Raw genomic sequence first — 12,479 nt, 5'->3', positions numbered from 1 at the left:
CAATTTAATCATCTACTTATCATGCTATATTACTTTTTTAAACACTACATGAAACTAAAATACCTAAGTCACTGATGACTTAAAATTTCTATGTATTCTATAGAAGGTGTGTGTGGGTATATATTTTCTCTGTGATCATAACATGAAAATAGCCAGCTGAAAGACTTCATTTTGGAAGCACCACAAAATAGACAATGGAAGGATGATATGAGTTTTCATTTTTCAAACTTTTGCATAAAAGCCTTTAAATTCATTGACAGCAGCAATATCTTTCATTTTTCCTTCCTCAGAGCAAGGCTCTATTTCTCAATAAATAAGCCTTCAGAGAACTCATATGTCTGAGTATATTTGGTAGATAAATGAATAACATCAAAATTAATGCCCTGCTTAATGGATGCACAACTTTTCCAGCATCCATTCATTTGCGTGTGAATGCATCAGAAGTGTAGGTGGTCTTCCAATGAATTATACTTCAGCTGAGTATGACATGAGGAGTACACAACAAACCAGCCTCGTTGAGAAAGCAGTAATGGAGAACAACAAGACAGATAATCATGAGGGATTACAACACTGCCTCATAAATCTTCAGTGGTGCTGACAAGATTTCAGCTCTGAGAGTGACAAACCTTTTCTATTACTCATGCTGTGGGGTGAAAGATACTTGGCTAATGAACTCATTCTTCCAAAGCCATCATCTAATCAATGCATGATTTTTAAAAGAAATATTTATATACTGTTTTACATTCATCTATAGTGTGATTGTATTTGGTCCTAATCTGTTATCCTAACTATTCTTATTGCATTCGGATAAAGTATAAGACAATGATTTTAGCTAATAATTTATAGAAATTTTTAATGCCCTACTGGAATTTCACATCACTGTAAGAGTTTAGTCACAATTTGGCTAACTCTTCAGTTCTGGGAAAATTTTTTGATGTATTTATAGTACAATATACATATAAAAATCACTAGATTTGTGTTACAAATAACCTAACGCTGACCTATTGCAAATGTTAAGTATCTAATCCTGAATCTGAGTTTCAGAGGAGAAGAAAATTTTTGCAAGGATCCTGTATCTCTCAGACTATGTTATTAACTCATGTATTTGTCGTCACTATGGTGATGGTTAGCCAGTCATTCTGTTAGTTCTTATCAACAATGTATAAAAATGGATGTGAGTAAAAGAAATTAACCCCCAAATCAAATCATTTAATAATAACTTTTGAAAGTAGTATTCATGGATTCTAAACTCTCCAGTTTGAAAAGTACTAAGCAAAATTAAGACATGAAAAATTATTTCATTTTTAAAAATTTTACTGAACAACCAGGTTTAATCCTGTTGAGTTGGTTTAGACATATTATCATCTAATCTCAAGTTATTCACAAAGAACCATAAAATATACAAAGGCAAAGTATTTTGTGGTGATATACAAGTAGGGGGTTAAGTGAGGGTGAAAGTGGAGTGATTATAAGTGGACATGAGGTGTTCTTTTTGTAGTATTGGAAATGTTTAGAATTAAATTGTGGTGGCATTTCACATTTTTGTTAATATACAAAAAAAATCATCGAATTATACACCTAAAATTATCCTGATAAAGCTGTTAACAATAAAAATAGAGCATAGAAACAAAGGCATCTTGGCTAATAAGGTGGTTTGTGGGGGCTCTTGAATATTCTAATTGCAGACACTATTTTCAGTCTCATGCCTGTGGAGGCTTTCTGTGGATCTATAGCAATTGGTGGGTTAACGTTGACAAAAGAAAAATTTTTCATGCAATTTAGGATCTCACAACTTTATTGAGCAATTCCTGAATCAGAGAATATCCCTTTCAGAAAGTAGAATGAAGCTCCACCAAGGGAATGGAAAGGAGTTCTTGTAGGGCCAATGCAGAGGCAAGTGAGGAAGTGTGCTGATTGGTTGACACTGTTTCCTTTTCACTTAGAAGGGTCTTACAAATAGGGGAGCAGGTGGTTACTTAGGAAGGAGGAAATTAGCATAAGAATGAGGAAGTTAGCTGCTGATAACTGGAGAGCTCCATTTAAATTTGGTTTTCTGGGCAAGCTGGATATTTAGAGAAAATGGAAATTCCTAAAAGTTTTTGGTTTTGCTGACATGGGATTTAGCATGGATGACTCCATGTTGGGTCTACTAGATTTTTCTTATCAATTATCCCCTTTTGATCTGGCCAGGCCAAGAACTGAGATCAAAATGTAAGGCCAGCATGACTCTCAGTTACCATCAACCAGTGCTAGACAGCTCTCACAGGTTATTCATTCAATTCAAGTTGAAAAGTTGATTGTTTTTGTTCTCTTCACACTTCTGTGTTTTATGCAGATGGACAACATTTGGTGTCCATTTAAATCTTTAGAGAAAGTACACTGCACCAGGGAGACTATTATAAATACTCTGAGTTGTAAAATGCCCGATGTTAAAGACCCCAAACCCAAACCAACTGAAATCAAAGAGATCAAAGAATTATCCTGAGGAATGATTTGCTTCAGCCAAGTGGCTTGTTTTGAAGTAGGGGAAACTCTGTTTTTCCAAGAAAGCACCTGAGCCTCTGAGAAATGGCCAAAACTTTATTGCTGGCTGACCCAGAGGACTCTTTTTCCAAAGGCTGAACTCTGAATATGAGTACAGAGATGGAACTTGCAGGGTAGGAGTTACTATCCGGCCCTTAGCGGAATTCCTTTGTCTGAAATAAGGACAACTCCTGGACATGATAAGAAACAGTCTTGGCAGCTTCCTTCTTTGCACACTGATATCTTTGGGCAGATTTGAATAAGCCTGGAAGTGATTTACAGCACTGCAGGCATTCTGCTTTTCTTCTTTTTGAGAAAGATTGCAATTATACATATATATAATATATATATATATATAATATATTATATATATACACCTTTATGAGAGCATCAATTTATAGTGATGCATGCAAATACGCAGAGTAACATGCTTGAATGATAAAGTGATAATGCATAAATTCATAAAGTTATACAACAATAATACTGAGGTGATACACATAAATTCATAAAGTTAAACAATAATACTGAGGTTAAACTTGTAAACTATCTCATTCCTGCCTTTTGATGATGATATTCATTATATTTTATTTTATAGGTGGAGCACCACTCTTACTTGTGGGGACTAATTCATAATTGTGATAGTTTGAGGGGTGCAGGCCTCTGAAATGAAGTAAGTGGGAGGCAGTTTTTCTGTCCATAAGGTGTCTGACTTACACTTTTTAGCAAGCAACGGAGGGGGCATAGGAGGATCAGACTATACCAAGCAGACCTAAACACTTCCAATTAGACTTTTGAACCCTCCAAAAGCTGAGAACCACCATCCAAATAGGTTTTTGGGGTCCCAGCCATTCCAGGTTTGAACTGGGACATGGGCGGGAGTTCTCATGCGATTGGTGATTTCCTCCATTACTTTTTCCTTGGTTATCTAATTCCAAGCAACACTTGGAAAGGATGAATTTTCCATATACTCCACCTGCCTTGGCTAACAGGTAACCAAGAGCCAATTGATTCAGATAGATGGCTGTTCTAAATTTTGTCTGTTGATGTGCCAACAGATCCAGACCACTGGTGGTTTCATCTGTGATTAGTTCCATCACTGCCTGAAGCTGAATGATGCATGGAAATTGGGGTTCTATATCCCCATGACCCATCCTTCACCCAGGCTGCCAGCCTATGGTATTGGATAATGCACTGATATCAGATAATGCACTCCATCCCTTTCCAGTCCCCTATTTGTATGCCTCTATTTTGGACCTGGTTATTTTCTGATTCATAGACTGGGTATCCTAGCAGTTCCCCTTGCTTTAGGGGAACTAGAAAAAAGGAATGGTTCCTAACACACAGACTCCTGACCACCCTGAAGGCAATTCAGAATAGGCTGTTCTGCCACAGATCCAATACAACCCTTCAGGTGCTTTCCAAACCCCTGGAGCTGAAGCATCACTCCAAAAACCTTTTAGGATGGGGAAAGAGGCTAATCGTGACAGATCAGGAGCTGTGTGATTGTTATCTGGTCCCCACCATAAGGTGTTATTTTTACTCTGATTATAATACTGTTGACCCAGACAGATGAGGTTTCCAACTGGAACCAGAATGGTGTCTCCCCATCTAGTGCCACAGATTTTTCCAGTGCTGGAAGTTGTCATGTTCTATCTGATGGGTCCGACCCAGGAGGCAGTTACATTTATTTTTTCCGTTGGCATTAGTTCCTTTGCCTCCCATTGCCATTGGTCCCCCATTTTTATTCCCCCACAGGCATAACAGGAGGACACATTTAGGGGGGAGTCCATCTGTTCTGGAAGTTGAAAGAACAGATTTTGATTGTTTATGGGAATGCTGGGGATTGCTATTGTGTTTCCTTATAGAAGGAATGGAATACCTGGAAACTTTCTCCGTTATAAGAGTTCATGGTTTTCTTTATATATAAGGTGGGGCCAGTGATGGCTTTAGGGGACCATTTCACTCCAAAGAGCACCTGGACTTCTTTTTCCCAGGTATCATGAATATTTAAAATGTAAGATTAGTGAGATTGCAATGCTCGGTCCTGCAACTGGGGCTGCTTGGTGTTATCTCTGAGGCTATGATACCTCAGAGGCTTTCCACTTGGTTTAGCACACAGCAACTGGTAGTTCTTAGTGCTCTCTGCAGGAAAACACCTCAAGGGTTGCCTATTCCTTGCAACACACAGTGTGTAGCCAGGCCTACGGCAAGGCAGGCAATAGAAGTGTTAAAGGGTAGAGACACTGCTTGTTGACTTATTGAAGCAGCGACTTTGCCTACTGTTGTTTCTTTTCCTCCTTCTCAGAATTTTAATTCTACCACTGTTTCATGCTCAGGCTTGTTAGGGTGGTTGCTGCAGATGTAGTGATGGTCCCTCCCAGGGTCACAGATTGAGTATGTATGTGATTTGATTGTAGGTGCAGAAGCCCTTGGGGACACCTTGGCAAGTGTAATGAGTGTGAAATATCAACGTGGAAGTGCCTGTGTCTCTGATTCAGGTGGTGCAGATGCACTCATGTCAGAAATCTGGGGCAACAATTCTGAAAGGACCCTGGGAAAGTAAAAGCAAGATTAGGCATAAAAACAACATTATGCAATTATATAGGAAGGGAGAAGTTGCTTGGATATGAGGGATCCCACAAAATTAGAGTAAAGTTAGTTCTTGAGAAGAATTCCAAGTGACCTACTTCTAGGATGGCGAAGACTGCTAAGTGAAAAACAAACGCAAACAGTAAGAAAAAGACAATTAGTCCATAGACCCGGCAGGCTGGGATGTCCATGCATGGATTCCTCAGTTTTTGGTGGTGCAGATCAGGCAGCTTCTGGAGTTTGAAGCTGGGTTTGGTAATTTCCTCAGGTTGGCTGTGTGTGGGTCAATCAGCCTCCAGGGTGACTGCAGCAAGGCTGGAAGATTTTCTCAGGAAAATCCAGTAGTCCATTGTCAGAGCCCAGGGAGCTCAGCAGGCCATACCTCAGAATGATTTCTTTACCTAAGAAGTGGACCACTTTCTGGGCTTTTTCTGAACGAGTGGGGATGGCTTCCACCCATCGTGAGAAGGTGCAGACTGCTACTAGCAAATTGTGAAACCCCCCTTGCCCCGGGGAGCTCTGTGAAGTCTATTTGAATGTCATCAAATGGCATCTGCCCCAGACTTGAATTCCCAGGGGGAGTTTGGCCCCTGTTGGGAGTTGTTTTGAGCACAAGTCACGCATTTAGCACAGACTGCTCAGGCAAGCTGGTGCAGTCGAGGAATGTAAAAGTACTGTTGGAGAAACAGCTCCAGGGCTATTTTTCCATGGTGACTATTTTCATGAACTTGGGAAACCACAGTCCGGCTGAGTGCTTCTGGAATTGCTAATCGACCACTCTTGAATTTCCACCATCTGCTTGGCAGGAGGGTACTGCCTTCTTGGCTTAGCCAGGAACATTCTGTCTTGGAATAGTCCGGTTGTAGGTAACTTATAGGTTCAGGCAGGAGTGCTGCTCTTAAGCGCTCATTCAAGGCATGAAAAAGGGGGCCAGAAAAACAAGTATGTCAAAAACTGCTGAAGTCCTGCAAAAGCCAGATGAAGCCCCTAACCTGTGAAGCCTTTAGACTGTTTACTCCTTTTGACCCTGAGGCACCAGAAAACCAGAAACTTGTTAACCCTGCATTTGTTGGGCAAGCCCAACCTGACATCCAATACCCAGAGAAAGCTGCAGAAATTAGAAGCGTTTTCTGGAATGAATATATTCCAGCTCCTTAAAGTGGCTACAAAAGTTTACATGAACCAAGACCAAGAGGCACATAGAGAAGCAGACCGCCAGCTAAAGAAAAAAGCAGGCTTGCTTGCTGTGTGCTCATGCAGGGCACCAGAAAGCCCCATTCTCAAAACCGAGAACCTTCAAGTGACCAAGGCCAGAAAATAAAACACCCACTGATTGGGGGCCACCCGGAGAGTTGAGGACAGCAGCTCCACTGGGAAGAAACCAACATGCTTACTGTAAAGAGGAGGGACACTATTCCTGCCAGCTTCGGAGTTTGGGTTCCACCATGGGTCAGCATCTGGGAAGGGGCTTTTAGCATATTGGGAGGCATTCATCACCCCTTCAAGAGTGTTTTCTTCTAACCACTTCAGGGCAGCTTGTGGAATTAGTCTGAACCATTCTGTGTTGAAGAGGATGATGCAGAGCTGATGGCAATCCTGCCACATTGGTCGATGGGTGTGTATAATCGATTGGAACAGGTCAATCAAAGCCTGGGCTTCTCAGTGTAGGAGGGAGTGTGATTTTTCCAGTTAATGAGGTCAGAAGTTGAAAAAGCCTGGTAGACAAACATGGGCTGGCCTTCCTGCAACTGGCTTTCTGGATCTTAGTAAAATGGTGCTTGGATTTCCCTCAGGAGCAGCTGTAAAGCCCCTGGGGCACTGCATGGTTTCCCAGCTTGGGAGCGAAGGTTCAAGGTTTGCAGGATCTCTGGATAGAGTTCAGGCAGACTGAGAGGTGAGATGGGAAATGGCTGAGGAGAGTTGGCTAGGGTCCCTGACAAGGCAGAGTTTTCAGTAGAGGGTGTCGGAGCAGCAGGGGGCTTACAATGCAGTTGGAACCAAAGCTGGCATTTGTGGCAGGGGTCAAGGGCTAGAGCTGAGTAAGGCTGACGCAATGGATTTTCTTCTTCAGTTGGGAGGACTGGATGTTTTCCTGGGGGTGTAAACTTAGGAAGGTGGGGGTAAAGAGTCTCTGTCGGCAGCAGGGAGGACGCTGAGACTGGGATGATTGTACTTTTCATACTTTGATGCGCACAGTCACGAGAGCTTCGGTGGGCTGTGGGGAGGGTGCAGTTGTCGGGACCCTGGGGTGAGAGCAGAGGCACTGGCAGCGGCTTTTCTGTGTTTTTATCTAGGTGGTTGGAATGCTTTTCTGTTGGCAGTGGAGAACTTTCTGGGGTTGGAAGTTTCATGTCTGTGCAGGCTCACTTCTTTGTAGCAACCAGTCCAGGGAGCAGAATGCCCAGGTTGGTGCATGCCACTAGGACTATTGCATGGCTTTCAATGCAAGCTTTTAGACATGGTGGTGAATTTTGAACAATTTGGAGCCAGGAGTCAATATTTGGAAGTTGGCCGGGGTGTCCAGGCTGTCCTATGAAAACTTGCCAGATGGCTTGGATCAGTTGGGGGTCAAACAACCCCTTGGACGGCCATTCAACTCCAAAAAAGAGAGCCAGTCCAATTGGCAAAATTTGCACAGCTCCTGTGGCTTGAGCTCAGCTCTATAGTATCCAGATAAAGCTTTCCTAAAGTTTTTAATGAGGCAAGCTAGGGGAGTTTTGCTTTCAGTATCACCCATAGTGATCTTCCCTGAGCACCAGATGACAATTAAGCAAATAAACAAGATGACAGTCATTTCATTCTTCTCTGGCAGCTTCCTGTGAGGAAGAATTTAGGGTTCCCTTGGCATAAGGTGGGTTGGTATAAACACCCAACCCAGACCCTCGTGAACGCTCTTGTTCGAGCGAGGACACTGCCGTGCAAGCCATGATCTCACGGATCCACAGGTCGGGACACACACTTCACCACATGGAAGATGGAAGCCTCTGGACAGAGCCAGGACTCATTTACATACTTTCACACACCAGGCACTCAACAACATGGCAAATTATATATGACTTCCTCCCAAAACCAGGGTGTATCTAACTACTGGGGGTTCTTCCAGCTTCTCTGAAGGTTGCTTAGCCCAGTTCAGGAAGGGATCAGCCTCCTCTTCTGCCTTTCAGGCAGGACCTGACAGTCACTATACCTGATTGGCAGGTGCTCGGTGAACGGTCATTCTTACCAGTCCAATGGGCAGAGCTCTGGGTCAGTCCTCCTGAGTCTGGGGAAGCTGGCACCCCATTCCAGTCAGGTGATCCAGAACTGGAGGAAAAAGTTCCAGGGGTGCCCTGGGGATGATCGAGGTTGGCCCAGAGCTCAGGCCTCCCTGGACAGGGAGAGGGGGGACGCAAGAGTGTCTCTCCTTGGAGTGTGGAGTTTCCCGGCCAATGCATCAGAAATGAAATAATGGAAACTCCATTTTCCCAAGAAAGCACCTAAGCATCTGAGAAGTGGCCAGAAGTTTATTGCTGGCTGACCTGGAGGACTCTGTCCAAAGTCTGAGCCCTGAATATTCTTTGCTTCTAGATTATATAGGCTAGTGAGCAGGAAGGAATTACTAATGGAATGGGTGGTAAACACTGGAAAAGTACAGAGACAGAACTTGCAGGGTAGGGTTTACTATCTGGCTCTTAGCTAAACTCCTTTGTCTGAGATAAGGGCAGCTCCTGGACATGATAAGAAACAGGCCTGGCAGCCTCCCTCTTTGCACACCAATATCTTTGGACAGGCTTGAGTAAGCCTGGATGTGATTTATAGCACTGTAGACATTCTGCTTTTCTTCCTTTGAGAAAGCTTGCAATTATATATACCTTTATGAGAGCATCAATGTATAGTGTTGCACACAAATACACAGAGTAATATGCATGAATGCATAAAGTGATACACATAAATTCATAAAGTTATACAACACCGAGGTTAACGTTGTAAACTACCTCAGTTTGACTATTTCATGTGACTGTGTTTTGACTTCCCAAGAAATATTTATACAGGTACAGCAGGTGGTATGGATGTTAGCACAAACTCCTCGTTATTCAGTCAACACATAGTTAAGCTCAACTGTATTATCTACAATAATTCTAGCTTAAAAATAAAAATATTTTCATTGTACAGTAATAGATTTTTGAAGTGGACTTGGCAAATTCTACTGTTATAGATAAGCTTCTGATCATATTTCCATTTGTATTAACTCCTAACCAAGGAAATATGAATCCAATAAAAGAGGCCCATTTAGCATGAGGGATACCCTGGGCTATTCACATTTGATTTGAGTCTACAAATCAAGCAAAGGAGACCAGGGTGAAGGCTAAAATTTGTTATAAGTTTCAAAAACGAGCTACTAAGAGACCTAATTCACATTGTCCCAACATAAACTTGCCATGTAGTCACTGAAATGTTTGATCCTAACTGTGATAATGTATCACCTTAACTTTGCCCTTTAAAATGTTCAGCTTCTTTATTCCTGTGCCAGATTTATTAACATAAATGCGATGTTGCTCTTGGGCAGCCATGGCATCCAAAGCTGATCTGTTTTGCAAGAAAACTGGTGCTAAGCTGTCAACCTCAGCCTGGAGCGTCTGCAGAGCACTCGAGGTGGTGTTAAAGCTCTGTTTCATAACTTAGATATATTCATAACAGCTTGCTCCAGGTCATGTGTTCCTAGGGAAGCTATGATGATGCACATGGAAGTGGGAATTCAGTATTACTATAGGTCCAGGGATTAGGGGTATTAACCCTGTTTTGCCAATTTGAGTCCTGGTATACAAAAGACACCAACTTAGCTTTCTGGCTGATCATTAGGGTAGACAATACATAAGATCACAGGATCTGGTCTAATTTACAGATAGGTAACAAAACCATGCAGTTATCTGTAGTTTAGAGAGGATATGCAAAATAGTTCTGACAATGAGCAGGAGAAGAATCTGATAACCCAGAGGAATGTTCTTTAATTTTTCTACAGAAACAAAGTTTCTCAGCAATCACCATCCTTTTGTTCAAAGATTAACTCAGAAAGATAATTTTTAATAATAAAATAAGACTGGTTTCATTAGATTTGGCCCGATTGCTTACATAGATGCAGCAAGAATGGAAATTCACCACATAGGATTTTTTAAAGTTTTTTATTCAGGTAGTTTTCAGAAAGAACCTCTGATCTGACTTTTAAGAGCTCTTGAGGCTAGGAAGGCAAACCAAAATCAATGCCAGATTTCACCTTCAGACTATAAAGTAACACTCTTACTGAACTGTGAGACTGGGAGCCCTGGAGCCAGGTACCATACCAATTTTTCCAAGAGGGTTTTATAAGCATTGGCTCAATAAATCAACCTTAGTTTCTTAAAGTTTCTTGTCACATCTGATTAAATGAGCATCATTCTTAAACATGATGTTCTAGGTTGGTTATATATGGCCAATATCTTTAATTATATCCTGTGATCAAGGAGGACAGATTCTGATTGAATTTAATTATGTTGCCATAAATATAAGAATATTCAAAGAATTTCCAAATTCTAGAAGGTCCATACAGAGAGAAAGAGGTGAATATTTTATGAATCATGGACAGACTAAGGGAAAAGATTAAAGGATTCAATGTGTCTAGGAAATAGAACATTAAAACAGCAACAAGAATCCAAACAAAGCTATGATTATTCTTTATCAGCTAATTCAACCCTAAAATATTAGTCCCTGTTCCACTCAATATTGTGTTGGCAATCTCATGACCCAGTGGTATAGTTTCAAAGTTATTTAAGAAATGTCCATAAAAGCCTGTGCTCTAGAATACCTGGCATAGTTCTTTTCATGGATTTCTGAGACAATCCATTTTTATAAGAGGAAGCACTGGGCCTATAGCTGATTGCAAGTGTTTACAGGGAGGCGTCAGAATAAAAACTTTCATTAGCTGACAAAAGACATAAAAATGACAATGGTTAGCTTACAACTATTTTGCAAAAGTAGAACTTCTGATGAAAGTTCATTAGAAAAATAAAGCAATTAAGAAAAAAGTTTGGTTGTTTCTGTCAAATGAAACCTTTTTAAAAATAACTGAAATTATGACCAATAATATTGCTGTTGTCTAATATTAAGCAGATCAATACTAGGCTATCTCAGGGACGGTGAGGACATTGACAAATGTCAATTTAATTTCTGAAATGTTTATGTTAATAGCATTCTACACATACAAATGCAACCAACAAAAGGTTAAAAAATCATATTTAATTTGACACTTCCCATGAAACTCATTGAGGTAGTTTGTAAGGGTGGCCCCAGTATTATTCCACATTTCTTTACTAAGATGACTTTATGAATCTGTGTACTCCTAAGAATGTGTAAAGCATGTTTTCTGGAAGAGGTAGTGAAACAAAATGTCTGAAGCACCTGCCTAGCCATTGCCAGGCCCACCTGCATAGCAAAACGAAATGTCTATCTTCCAGATAAGAGAAATCAGCTAAGAACCAGAACTTACAATACTGCCCCTACCTGTTCCCATGGTAATTCCTGCCCTGCAAGTTCTGCTTCTGTAATCCCTGCTTGCTAGCCTGTACAGTCTGAAGACAAAGGATATTTGGTGCTCAGACTTTGGACAGAAGTCCTCTGAGCCTGCTGGCAATAAAAGTTTGCCCACTTCTCAGGGGCTTTGGTGCTTTCCTGTGTGGTGTTCAGAGTTTTTCCCTACTTCATCATAACATATCAAATAAACCTATTTCTATCACCTCTGTTGTTAAAAGGTAAAAGAGGGTGGTGCAAAGGTGGCTCAGCAGCAGAATTCTTGCCTGCCATGCCAGAGACCTTGTTTGATTCCCAATTCCTGTCCCTGTGAAAAAAAATAAAATAGGTAAAATAACAAACCCTCTGTCATTTTCCAGGGACCCTCTGGAAAATCCTAATGACAGTTTGAGATCAATAAGATGCCATTTAAGGATTGATTTGGGTAAGGCAAAAAAAAATTATCAGGTTTTAACATTTTGTTAAATAGGAAGATGGGTCACTATGAAACAATATCTGGTTCCCTATTTAACCAAAGTGACTGTAAGATTAAATAAAAATTAATATGATTGCAAACAAAAAAGACTATTCTTTTAAAAGTGCAAAAGTCTTTTTTTCTAAACAATAAAAGATAATAGGTTCAATATAAATATCAATAATTATATTATTCTGATAGGATATAGAATCTTTGCCTTCTAGGCAGATTACTCCAATGGTTAAGAAAAACATCTTACAACCTCTTCTCTTAATGAAAAGCAGGCCAATAATCCAAGAAAACTTTGTTATTTTAACAGAAAGAAAACCAAACTCTAGTTTTGCATAATGATATTGTCTAATAAGAAAACACT

This window comes from Tamandua tetradactyla, chromosome 24 (genome assembly GCF_023851605.1).
Source record: "Tamandua tetradactyla isolate mTamTet1 chromosome 24, mTamTet1.pri, whole genome shotgun sequence".
Classification (NCBI taxonomy): Eukaryota; Metazoa; Chordata; class Mammalia; order Pilosa; family Myrmecophagidae; genus Tamandua; species Tamandua tetradactyla.
The sequence above is the reverse complement of the archived record's forward strand: the minus strand, read 5'-3'. Positions refer to the sequence as shown.